This window comes from Salvelinus namaycush, chromosome 20, assembly GCF_016432855.1.
Source record: "Salvelinus namaycush isolate Seneca chromosome 20, SaNama_1.0, whole genome shotgun sequence".
NCBI lineage: Eukaryota > Metazoa > Chordata > Actinopteri > Salmoniformes > Salmonidae > Salvelinus > Salvelinus namaycush.
The window spans coordinates 47,911,755-47,925,945 of NC_052326.1; the positions used below are offsets into that span (position 1 = coordinate 47,911,755).

At 43.5% G+C, this 14,191-nt stretch overlaps 1 protein-coding gene across 1 annotated transcript in view; it reads left to right on the forward strand.

Moving 5' to 3' along the window:
• LOC120065442 (protein CBFA2T2-like) overlaps positions 1-14,191 on the forward strand; it is a 571,663-nt gene that overhangs the window by 267,512 nt on the left and 289,960 nt on the right. The window lies entirely within an intron of this gene.

The window sequence follows — 14,191 nt, forward strand, 5'->3', positions numbered from 1 at the left end:
TGCTCTGTCATTGCTCGCCTGCTGGAGAGAAGAGGAGGGGACAGGGGAGGGGTGGAGAGAAGTTAGAGGAAAGGAGGGGAGGGCAGGGGTAGAGGGAGGCAGCGATAGGAGGAGGGAAGAGAGGAATACAGTAATGTGTTCAGATAACAGTGTGATAGAAATATGATAAAGGAGATTAGACTTCGAGGAGAGAGCTGTAGGGTATAGTTTGCTAGCAACACATAAGAGACTTCAACAACCTTTAGTATGTTCAAAAGTTGTTAAAAATAGAGGAAGAAACCTTTAGAGCCCTCAAACTCAACTCTGGACCTCGATGCCAGTTCCACTGCATTTTTTCATTGTTTCCCTGAAACACCAGATGGTTGCAATTCATTATCAGGTAGAACATAAAACCAGCAGGCCCCTGACCTCGTAAGAGTTGAATCCCTGTGCTTTAGAGCACATGTGTCAAACTCATTCTACAGAGACTGAGTGTCTGCAGGTTTTCACTCCACCCTTGTACTTGATTGATTATGTAAAGTTGTTAATTAGTACTCCCCTCACATGGTTGTCTAGGTCTTAATTGAAAGGAAAAACAGAAACCCGCAGACACTCGGCCCTCCGTAGAATGAGTTTGATACCCCTGCTTTAGAGGAACCAGTCACGTACCTTTCATTCTTCTGACAGCGACTGACTGACAGGACGATGAGAACCATGACAGCGACTGACTGTGAAGACGATGAGAACCATGACAGCGACCAACTGCAAAGGCTTTAAGGATACCAGCATTTTCTGCAAGGATCAAACATTCACAGAAAAAAATTTATTCCTCAAAACTCACTTTGTTTTTCTTATCTGTATACCTAGTGTCTCTGCATATTCTTTTGAAAACTAGCAAGCTAAATTGCTGGTGTGCTAATGTTTATCCATCATTCAGGTATTCATCTGTTCATCATCAATCAAACACTCAGACAACACAAAAAAGGCATGATGACTTTTAGTAATTACGCATTGGAGTCTCTGCAAGTACAGCCTAGAGTTTGTTTGCTTGCGTATCCCTTGTAGTACCCACAGTTTGGGAAACCCCTTCTTTAATAGATAAAAGGATATCATACATGGCAATATCAGATCATGGTAAATAATGGTTGAATTGTAATGATAAAAAAACTTTGCACATTTAAAATGACTTACCAAAGTAATTATTATGTAGTTACTAAAATCACACTTAACAAATTCCTGACGCTAGGTTATTACAAACACCTGAAAATCAAGAACCTCTAGTCAGTGTCATGGGCAATTCAAATCCAGATCTCTAGACAGTTTACCTATAGGAGATGAGAAGGTGTAAAGGTGTACTTACATAGTTCCTGATACAGCTATAGTCTTCCCCGATTCCTCAGTCACTTAGTGTATTAGCCCCTAGGGAGGGTGACACTAGCCTTTTATCCCCCTCCCTCCCTGACACACACACACACTAGCTGACCTCACACATACACCCACACCCCTCGTTAATTAGGCTACAGTCACATAGACACACAACGTCACTAGTAAAGACAAAATGGCACTCAGTTTTTTTCCTTCCTCAAATAGTGAGACACAAATCATGCTCTGCCATTGATAATATATTACGGGGAAAAATATATAGGGGAAAACGTATGATTATCAGATTATTTGTGTCAGTATAATTGAATTCCTGTGATGCTCAGGACTTAGGGTTGGGGTAGTGTAACGACTCCCACCGAAGGTGGCTCCCCTTCCTGTTCGGGTTGGGCTCGGCGGTCGTCGTCACCGGCCTACTAGCTGCTACTGACTTTTCCTCCCCCTCCCTTTTTGTTGAGTAGGTGCACCTGTTTGTGGTTAGGGTGATTTGTGGGGCTTTATTACCCAGCAGCCCGGCCTGCTGGGTGTGCGGGATTGTTGTGTGTACACTCTGTACATTCTTGTTGTGTCTGGGTATCGTGTTGGTTGGTATTTTCCGTGGTTCTCACTCTGTTTGGGGTGAAGCATTTGTTTTTTGAGTAGCGTCGTGTTTGCACCCGTGTGGGTAATTAAATTTTGAACGCTACTCTGAACTCTCTGTCTCCTGCGTTTGACTCCTGTTCATCCACTACACCTCGGGCATTACAGGTAGCTTCTGTAGGTTGAGGTACTGTCTACATTGTCTGGTTAATACACAAGTACTGTAAGGAAATTCCATTTCCCAAGCGATCAGCATTGTCCAACAATTTTTCTCAAAGAAACAATTTTGAAAGACCAATGAATGACAGCTTAGAATAGGGGTGCTTGTGTTATTCCATTGCACACTAAAATCAACTTATTTAACGGGTTTGTGAAGCACAAGACAAAGGCTATTCAGTAACATCTTGATCCTTTGGGTTATGGGTATTTTGAGGAGCATTCGGATTCAACTTGAGTGTCAGTCAACAAACTGTAGCACAAGCATAAAGAAACAGAAGAGATGTGAGTGGGCGGTTGTAGTGAGCAGGTTGAACTCCTCTATTAGCATACCCACCTCCCCTCTAGTTAACATGCCTTGTCCTTAGAGTGGGTGGCCTTAGAGTGGGTGGCCTCAGATCGGGTGGCCTTAGAGCTGTTCTGTTCTTCAGGTCTGACATGAACCCCCTCCTCCTAATGAACCTCCCACAGTAAAGTCTCCCGTTACCATGACACCAAGAGAGTTGCCATTGGAAATGCAGTCGTCTTGACAACACTTTTCGGGCCAGGTTTCCCTAGGTGAGAAATGCAGCCTGCTGTTAAAGGTCTGTGGGTGTATAACAGGGGTGGAGAGAGATACAGAGAAAGAGAGAAAGGGATATAGACGGATAGAATAAGAGCAAGTGAGAGAATAAGAGCAATCGAGAGAGTGAGAGTGATAGAAAGATGCAGAATGAGAGAGAGAGAGAAAGAATTGGCAGTTACAGAATGCATTTATTATGCTGGATTCTCTCATTGTTGAAGACCTCTGACCAGCAACCAACTAGATAAAGACTAGTTGTAATCTCCTTCAGTACATGACTACAGTGCAGCGGTATCTGCAAAGTAACGCTACATAGACAGAATTCAGCAAACTTAGGTTGATGCTTAGAATTTCAATGGTCACCATGTTGGCATGAAAAGTTCCAACACAATGACATTGTCACCAGCCTTGTATTTTCAGATCAGGGTGAGGAGACAAAGCCAATTAATTGAATTGCAGTTTATTGAATTGCAAACCTACTACGCTTCACTGAACAAGACAATATCTGTCACCACGGTTTCTTTTACCAATCAGAGCAAATCAAATCAAATTTTATTGGTCACATACACATGGTTAGCAGATGTTAATGCGAGTGTAGCGAAATGCTTGTGCTTCTAGTTCCGACCATGCAGTAATATCTAACAAGTAATCTAACAATTCCAAAACAACTACCTTTACACACAAGTGTAAAGGAATGAATAAGAATATGTACATATAAATATATGGATGAGCGATTGCCGAACGGCATAGGCAAGATGCAGTAGATGGTATAGAGTACAGTATATACATATGAGATAAGTAATGTAGGGTATGTAAACATTATATAAAGTGGCATTGTTTAAAGTGACTAGTGATACATTTATTACATCCAATTTTTTATTATTAAAGTGGCTAGAGATTTGAGAGATTTGAGTCAGTATGTTGGCAGCAGTCACTTGTTTAACAGTCTGATGGCCTTTGATGCACATGTACTGACCTCGCCTTCTGGATGATAGCGGGGTGAACAAGCAGTGGCTCGGGTGGTTGTTGTCCTTGATGATCTTTTTGGCCTTCCTGTGACATCGGGTGGTGTAGGTGTCCTGGAGGGCAGGTAGTTTGCACCCGGTGATGCGTTGTGCAGACGTCACCACCCTCTGGAGAGTCTTACGGTTGTGGGCGGAGCAGTAGCCATACCAGGCGGTGATACAGCCTGACAGGATGCTCTTGATTGTGGATCTGTAAAAGTTTGTGAGTGTTTCAGATGACAAGCCACATTTCTTCAGCCTCCTGAGGTTGAAGAGGCGCTGTTGCGCCTACTTCACCACACTGTCTGTTTGAGTGGACCATTTCAGTTTGTTTGTGATGTGTACGCCGAGGAACTTAAAACTTTCCACCCTCTCCACTACTGTCCCGTTGATGTGGATAGGGGGGTGCTACCTCTGCTGTTTCCTGAAGTCCACGATCATCTCCTTTGTTTTGTTGACGTTGAGTGTGAGGTTATTTTCCTGACACCACACTCCGAGGGCCCTCACCTCCTCCCTGTAGGCCGTCTCGTCGTTGTTGGTAATCAAGCCTACCACTGTAGTGTCATCTGCAAACTTGATGATTGAGTTGGAGGCGTGCATGGCCACGCAGTCATGGGTGAACAGGGAGTACAGGAGAGGGCTGAGAACGCACCCTTGTGGGGCCCCAGTGTTGAGGATCAGCGGGTTGGAGATGTTTTTTCCTACCCTCACCACCTGGGGGTCGCCCGTCAGAAGGTCCAGGACCCAGTTGCACAGGGCGGGGTCGAGACCCAGGGTCTCGAGCTTAATGACGAGTTTGGAGGGTACTATGGTGTTAAATGCTGAGCTGTAGTCGATGAACAGCATTCTTACATAGGTATTCCTCTTGTCCAGATGGGTTAGGGCAGTGTGCAGTGTGATTGCGATTTCGTTGTCTTTGGACCTATTGGGGTGGTAAGCAAATTGGAGTGGGTCTAGGGTGTCAGGTAGGGTGGAGGTGATATGATCCTTGACTAATCTCTCAAAGCACTTCATGATGACGGAAGTGAGTGCTACTCAGTTACTCGTTTAGCTCAGTTACTCAATTTGCATACCGCCCCAATAGATTCACAGACGATGCAATCGTCATCGCACTACACACTGCCCTATCCCATCTGGACAAGAGGAATACCTATGTAAGAATGCTGTTCATTGACTATAGCTCAGCCTTCAACACCATAGTACCCTCCAAGCTCATCATTAAGCTCGGGGCCCTGGGTCTGAACCCCTGCCCTGTGCAACTGGGTCCTGGACTTCCTGACGGGCCGCCCCCAGGTGGTGGTGGTAGGAAACAACACCTCCACTGTGCTGATCCTCAACACAGGGGCCCCACAAGGGTATGTGCTCAGCCCCCTCCTGTGTTCCCTGTTCACCCTTCACTGCGTCATGGGTGATGGAATGAATCATCAAGTTTGAGGACGACACAACAGTAGTAGGCCTGATTACCAACAATGACGAGACAGCCTACAGGGAGGAGGTGAGGGGCCCTGGCGGAGTGGGGCCAGGAAAATAACCTCTCTCTCAACGTCAACGAAACGAAGGAGCTGATTGTGGACTTCAGGAGACAGCAGAGGGTGCACGCCCCTATCCACTTCGACGGGACAGCAGTGGAGAAGGTGAAAATCTTCAAGTTCCTAGGAGTACACATCACTGACAATCTGAAACGGTCCACCCACACAGTGCCTCTTTAACCTCAGGAGGCTGAAGAAATTTGTCTCCTGTCGGGCTGTATCACCGCCTGGTATCGCAACTGCGCCGCCCGCTACTGCAGGGCTCTCCAGAGGGTGGTGCGGTCTGCCCAACGCATCACTTGGGACACACTGCCTACTCTCTAGGACACCTACAGCACCTGATGTCACAGGAAGGCCAAAAAGATCCTCAACGTCTTCAACCACCCGAGCCACGGCCTGTTCAACCCGCTACCATCCAGAAGGCGAAGTCAGTACAGGTGCATCAAAGCTGGGACCGAGAGACTGAAAAACAGCTTCTATCAATCAAATTTAATCAATCAATCAAATGTATTTATAAAGCCCTTCTTACATCAGCTGATGTCACAAAGTGCTGTACAAAAACCCAGCCTAAAACCCCAAACAGCAAGCAATGCAGGTGTAGAAGCACAGTGGCTAGGAAAAACTCCCTAGAAAGGCCAGAACCTAGGAAGACACCTAGAGAGGAACCAAGCTATGAGGGGTGGCCAGTCTGGGCCCTCAAAGCCATCAGACTGTTAAATAGCCATCACTAGCCAGCTACCATCTTCTATCAAGGCCATCAGACTGTTAAATAGCCATCACTAGCCAGCTACCACCTGGTTACTCAACCCTGCACCTTAGAGGCTGCTACCCTATGTATATAGTCATGGAATCATTGTTTTACGAATTTCATATGTATATACTGTATTCTACTGTATTTTAGTGAACGCCATTCCAACATTGCTCATCCAAATATGTATATATTTCTTAAATTCCATTCTTTTACTTTTAGATTTGTGTGTATTGTTGTGAATTGTTAGATACTACTGCACTGCTGGAGCTAGGAACTCAAGCATTTTGCTTCACACGCAATAACATCTGCTAAATATGTGTACAGTATGTGAGCAATACAATTTGATTTGAAACCATCAACTTAGTGAATACCATTGGATTTTAATATGATTGTTTATTTTACTATGCCAATATGTCTTTGTTGTAAATGTTTTGGGGCCAAACTGTTGCCCAAATACCAGTTCAACTGATCAATGTGGCAAATAGATCTATAATTTCAACAGTCCTTTTCAGCTACAAAACATGGTACAGTTCTTGTGGCTACAGTCCGTTGACTCTATAGATAAAGTAGGGAATTTGATGGATTGTACACTAACGTTACACTAACGTTACACTGCAGCCACGCTGATTGATGGCTGTAATACCAATGTTAGCCACATTAGCGCTGTTGGACCACTTATTAAATCATAATGAAAGCCTTTCTGACCTTGACATAGAAATTAAGAAATTATATTTCCGACAATGAGAGATCCAAAATGAAAAGAGGTTGATGAACATGAAGAGAATAGACAAGGAGGATAAATAAATGTCTCTTTCTTACACTCTTGGAGAGGCATCTCTATTCTTGGAAAATTGGGTTCATAGACCTCTTTCTTCCAAAATCAGAAGGCCTAAAAGGTAATCTGAATGATTTGGAGAGGAAGGATCATGTGATACTGTATCATAGACTTTATAAAAATATATGTTCAGTGGAATTGTGGTTGAACACAGGATCAGTTGACTTGAATCACAAGACAACGAACCATCACACAAAGAATCACCCTGAAACAAATGTATTACAACTAACCATCACACAAAGAATCACCCTGAAACAAATGCATTACAACGAACCATCACACAAAGAATCACCCTGAAACAAATGCATTACAACGAACCATCACACAAAGAATCACCCTGAAACAAATGTATTACAACGAACCATCACACAAAGAATCACCCTGAAACAAATGTATTTCAAATCCCAATGGCTTTATTTTATGTATATAGATTTGTATATATTTATATATATATATTTAGAATAACTTTCTTGCTTGATTATCATTTTTTGTTCTGTTAAATTCAAACTACAGGACATAAAGACCAAGGCATTCAACATGATCATTATTACAGAGTAAAGAACAATTCAGGGTGCTTGCACATCGTGTACACACATACATACATACATTATACACTTCTGTTTAGTTAGTAGAAAGAACTCAAATATGGGAAACAACTGGATCCATTGAGACAGACAAGCACACATAAACAAAGAAAGAGAGAGTGAGCGAGAGAAGGAGAGAGAGTGTGTTGAGAGGAGAATTGAGGAAATGAATCAACCATATTCTAATAGGAGAATTCTGTTGCATAGTTTGAAGCAAACAGGTCTGACATTTTGGCATGATAATGCATCTTATTTACTAAAGAGGAGATGGTGGGAGAGGACAGAGAATGAATGTGTGTGTTGTGTGTCCGTCAGGTGAGACACAAACTGAGGAGACGCTGCTCAAAGGCCCTTCTAGAAGAAAACAGACAGTTACTGTACCCACAGAGAATGAGACTCAATACAAACCCTCACATTTGCACATTTACTATTATGCGCGTGCACACACACACACACACACACACACACACACACACACACACACACACACACACACACACACACACACACACACACACACACACACACACACACACACACACACACAAACAATTTCAGCCAATTTCATTCCTCCCCTGATTTTGCTGTTGTTTCTCTTGCGTCAATCAAATAAACAGGCTTGCCCGTTTCAGTACCTCAGCTCTGTGGGGACACGACCATGAAACCAAAACTACATTTCACTTGTAACACCAAACCATTTTGAGTGTCTGTCAGAATTAGTCATGATTGCATTAACATCGTTGCAGGTCAGGGCGATGAAACAACATCTCACCATGAGAGAAATGAGCTAAAAAAATGAAAAGCTGTCAGTGTTAACACAGCTCAATTAAACATAACAAGACTGTGCTATTTGAAAAGTTTATACAATTATGTTCATACCAAGCCAACCAGAATGAGCGATGGATCTCCAGAATGACCTACGGTCACTCCAAAATGCTTAGAAAAACCAATCAGCTGCCCTCATATCGCTCTTGCTGGCTTACTTCTGAAGCTAAGCAGGGTTGGTCCTGGTCGGTCCCTGAATGGGAGACCAGATGCTGCTGGAAGTGGTGTTGGAGGGCCAGTAGGAGGCACTCTTTCCTCTGGTCTAAAATCAATTTCCCTGTGTAGGGTACAGTCTTTCAGATGGGATGCTAAACGGGGTCCTGCTTCTCTGTGGTCACTATAGATCCCATGGCACTTATCGTAAGAGTAGGGGTGTTAACCCCGGTGTCCTGGTTATATTCCCAATCTGGCCCTCATACTATCAGTCACCTAATCATCCCCAACTTACAATTGGCTCATTCATCCCCCTGTAACTATTCCCCAGGTTGTTGCTGTAAATGAGAATATGTTTTCAGTCACCTGATAAAATAAGGGTTAAATAAAAAATAGAACTTGCTGGTTTCAACAACATAGCTATGAAGAAAGACACCAACCAAGTGCTTAAGCTGAGGCACACCTGTGATGTACATAGAGTCACAGTAACTGGTGATGGTAAACTCTCTTTTATATCTTTCTCCTCTAGACCAGCAGCAACCCATAAAGGAGACGAGACAAGCTAGACTGCTGTTGACAACAGCAGAATGCCATTCTGTGTTACTGATATGGAATCCTTCTCTGATAGAAGAGCAAGTTGTCAATGTGTTTTTAACTAGACAAGAGACATGCGGTCTGTGAAACATTTCTCTACTCTCCCCCATAGCACTTGGTGACCACACACAGATGCACACACAATGTGATCTGAGCCTTGTTAATCGAAGCGAGTCTGGGCAGATGTAGGACTTTAGACATTGGGAATCTGCATGTGGCAACAAGACCCACAGAGACATACTGTACACACAGGTCTCACAGACAGAGCATAGCCTTATCCGGTCCTCGATAGAATGCAACTAGCGAGATCGAAAGAGTGGGAAAAAGAGAGGCAGAAAAATGGATGTGTACGAGCCTTAAAGCTTCAACTAGAAGGAACTACCATAATGGATAGAACTGTTGAATAAACCAGTAAAGAATCTCACACATCTGAGATGCTGCTGCTAGAAGAGGTTGACTGCAGTTTGGCACAACAGCAGACAAGCTCAGTCCTTGGATGGAGGGAGATGGAATGAGAGAGGGAGAGTAATGAGGAAATCGATTGATGTGATACTTGTGAAATGATGAGCTGAGTAAAGAATGCCTACCTTGTTAAAGAGTGATTCTCCATGGCTTTGGCTGGATGATGGAATAAACAATGAACAGCATTGCATCATCATTACTTCTCAGTCGGTGCTGAAAGAGATTCAGCATGGGACTAGTGATAAGGATTGTTATTTCTAAATACCAAAAATAAAAAATAAACAATATTCATGGTTAAATTACAAATTGGTGTTATATAGTTGATGTATGAAGCTTTTGTTGAGCTGGTTTTCACATCCGTCTGCTATGGTGAGATGGGGTAAAGTCAGATGGTAGACTGCGTGGTTGCTGTTAGTCCCTTATGAATGAACAATGACACAGTCAACAAGTACCTTAGTTAATATCCAGGTAGTAATCGTTCCACACTAGTGATGAAGTACTCAACAGGGACATGTTACAGTACGTACAGAGAAAGCACTTCATTGAACTGATCTTTGTGAAATTGAATTGGAGTCCCATTCACACATCCACCCATTCATCCACCCCATTCATCCACCCACCCCATCCCTCCACCCCATCCCATCTCTCCTCCACCCCACCCCACCCCACCCCATCCCTCCTCCACCCCATCGCTCCTCCACCCCATCCCATCTCTCCTCTCCTCCACCCCATCCCTCCTCCACCCCACCCCATCCCTCCTCCACCCCACCCATCTCTCCTCCACCCCACCTCATCCCTCCTCCACCCCACCCCATCTCTCCTCCACCCCACCCCATCCCTCCTCCACCCCATCTCTCCTCCACCCCATCCCATCTCTCCCCTCCTCCACCCCATCCCTCCTCCACCCCACCCATCTCTCCTCCACCCCACCCATCTCTCCTCCACCCCACCTCATCCCTCCTCCACCCCACCCCATCCCTCCTCCACCCCACCCCATCTCTCCTCCACCCCACCCCACCCCATCCCTCCTCCACCCCATCTCTCCTCCACCCCATCCCATCTCTCCTCTCCTCCACCCCATCCCATCTCTCCTCCACCCCATCCCTCCTCTCCTCCACCCCATCCCTCCTCCACCCATCTCTCCTCCACCCCATCTCTCCTCCACCCCATCTCTCCTCCACCCCATCCCAGCTCTCCTCTCCTCCACCCCATCCTATATTTTCAAGGCAGCATCCTCTCAGTGTGTTTCACTGGGACAGCAACTCAGTCAAAATGTGAGAGTTTTGTTTTGGAAGCAGGTAAACATTTGGGATGTCTCATTCCATACTTAAACATGCAGAACATTGAACAGCTAGCTTTTTTCCAAATGGCAATTTTTTTCTCTCTAGTACAGCGTGGTTTAGGCTACACAGAACACGAAAGTACCAATCCTACCAGGTTGGACATATTGCTTTAAACCACCAAATTGTTTATACGTCATGCATGCCACACAGATGATATTATGTTTATACAAAAATAACACCAGTGTCTATTACTGTGTATCATATAAATTACAGAAAGTTATTTTTCTGTCTTTTCGCAATTAGATGCAATTGAAAATGTATTAAAACACAAGAACTGGTTCGGGTAAACATCGGCCTATGTAAAATAAAGGGGTTATGACTTTAAAATGTGATATTCCAGTTTTCAATTTTTTATTTATTTACAACTGCGGAGAAGCTGCCCCAGAAGAAATCCCCCAAACCCAAAGAAAAGAAAGCTATCTAAGAAAGACAACGCTTTGGAGAAGCAATGCAGTCCTTTACAGTCAACAGTTATTGCCTGAGCATGTTCATTTTGTCATACATGAGTCATAACTGAGACATGTGCAATAAGAGGAAAGGTCTTACAGATTGGTCAGAAGCAGCAATGGGCTTGTCCAACAGAGAAACCAAACTTTGTAAGGACTGTCTGGCTGTTCTTTAGTTCTCCATCCACCTCAGACATACAGACCTGTTGGTCTGCTTCTGTAGTACAGTTGTGCCAAGGTTAATAACAAAACAGCAAACAAACAAAAAGATTGGGGTGTTTCTAGCGGATGGAGTATCTGTTCACCTGTAGCATGGAAGGGCAACCAGTTCAATAAGAGATCACAACAGCACAACCATGGCAATAGAAGAAGGACAATCTTAGCGACGCTTCAAGTTCTTTGCATTCTCTGTCCACATTTACATGCAACAACATTTGCTATTTTGGGGAGATGGAAAGTATGGAAATACATTCACCTGACAATAATAGTTTAAAACAATCTGGTCAAAAAGAAAAAGTATAAAAAAAAAAAAAAAATTGTACAAAACAAGACTTTGGCAGAACATTCTTAAAGCTATGCTAGGTGATCACTGACTGACTGTCCCCTTTTCATTACCTAGAGTTCAAAGTTCAAAATCATCCCATGGCAATATTTACACAGTATATTCAATGTAGAAGTGCAGTCTTCCAAATAGATTATCTCAGAAGAAAAGAAAGATTTACCATTGAAAACGAGTCCCCAAAATGTGTCCCGAAAATGAGTCTGTCTGTCTAACATGCTGACCAAACTGTCCACTTGTGTGCGCGAGTGTTGGAAAATAAATGTCCACATACATGTTATTCAATCATTTAATCCAAACTGCTCATGCGCATCAACGGGCGTCTGCATAGCCAGGCACTAAAATAGAACTTGGTTCTATTTTAGACGCTTAATGCGCTGTAAGTCCCGCCTTACCATCTACTCATTGGTTTTTACAAGCATATACCCACGTGAGTGACTGAAAGATGAACAAGGTCCACACAGCCATATAAAATCCACAGGAGAAAGATGAACAAGGAGAGATCAATAAAAAAAAATAACTAAACAGCAACCCAATGTTTATCTCCTAGACAAATTAGCTAGCAACAGCAAATGTTTCATGTGTGTTTCGACCTTTCCCCAAATTAATATAGCTAATTAAAAGTTGGTTTTGGTATTTTAACCTACGTGTCATGAACGTGTCTGGTAGGGATAGACAAAATCAATATGCGCACGATGACGCACGTGTAGAGCCGGTTTGGTCAGCATGTAACGGACACAACAGCAAAAGCATCTTGTTTCTGTTTACGGACACAAACAGGAAGAGGAAGTGATGTCACTACCGGTTTAACAGTTCTACTCTAAACAGTTTCCTAAGTCATTAGAATAAAAAAGGTTAATGCTTGATTTGGATGAAATCGACATTTATGCCCTCTTTTCGACAAGTCGACTAAAGTCACTACCCAGTTGTCTAAGTGCACCGATCCTCTCAAAAAATAAATTAAACTCCCAGTCATATTAGTCTGAAAGAACAGACCCCATGTAATAAATATATTTATATAGAGATTAAAAATCATATATACTCCAAATTAATTTAACATTACTTCAATGTTCTGTTTACTACCATGTTCTATTTGACTCGCTTTCATTGGGACCTCATTTGATTTAAGTTACTGAGAGAAATAGCAGAATTTAAGCTACTGTCTCTTTAAGAATGTATATAGTGAAGGGAAAGAGGTGGTAAGGCTAGATTGCTGAAAGAGTATGTCCAATCGCATGGCCTACAGTGAGTAAACAGTTTATTTTTTAGCTTCCTTAGCCCCAGCATCGGACAACCAACCATGGGTTACAAATGTGGCATAAATATACTGTATATAGAAACATATTCTGCTGTTGATTCATCTCCTTCATGGACTGTACTGTCACCAAAACACTTCAGCCTATACATATATATTCCAAAATATTAAAAAATACTAAATATAAAAATACAGAAGAATTGTAAAAAATGAACAAAACATTTAGTTTATATGAAAATCATGCAAGAAAGCTTCCCAATAATGATGTACTAAGCAAGGAGACCACCCAGAAGAGGGAGGCGCAGCGCGAGCAGGCTTACGGCAGCAGGCTTACGGCAACAGGCAGACTATGTTCTGTAAACATCGTTGTAGTCCATGACACATATATTGGCAGTGACACGTTGTTTTGCATCCATCAATTTTGGGGTCAGAGTGGAATAGAAATGAAACCTCAATAACGATGGGGTACGAAACAACAACAACAACCTATAAAATATGTCTCTGAGTAAGTAGAAAAGGTGTATCATCAGAGGGTTCTATCGAAGTAAGTAACCTAGATATGAAAATAAGGTTGAAAATATGGCAGTAGTACATCGATAGCACATATCCTGTTGAGGGCTTCACACTCTCTGTCACAGAGTTGGTGGTCGGAGTGGGAGTCAGCCCAAGTTGAAACTTTCTGTCACAGAGTTGGTGGTCGGAGTGGGAGTCAGCCCAAGTTGAAACTCTCTGTCACAGAGTTGGTGGTCGGAGTGGGAGTCAGCCCAAGTTGAAACTCTCTGTCACAGAGTTGGTGGTCGGAGTGGGAGTCAGCCCAAGTTGAAACTCTCTGTCACAGAGTTGGTGGTCGGTGTGGGAGTCAGCCCAAGTTGAAACTCTCTGTCACAGAGTTGGTGGTCGGAGTGGGAGTCAGCCCAAGTTGAAACTCTCTGTCACAGAGTTGGTGGTCGGAGTGGGAGTCAGCCCAAGTTGAAACTCTCTGTCACAGAGTTGGTGGTCGGAGTGGGAGTCAGCCCAAGTTGAAACTCTCTGTCACAGAGTTGGTGGTCGGAGTGGGAGTCAGCCCAAGTTGAAACTCTCTGTCACAGAGTTGGTGGTCGGAGTGGGAGTCAGCCCAAGTTGAAACTCTCTGTCA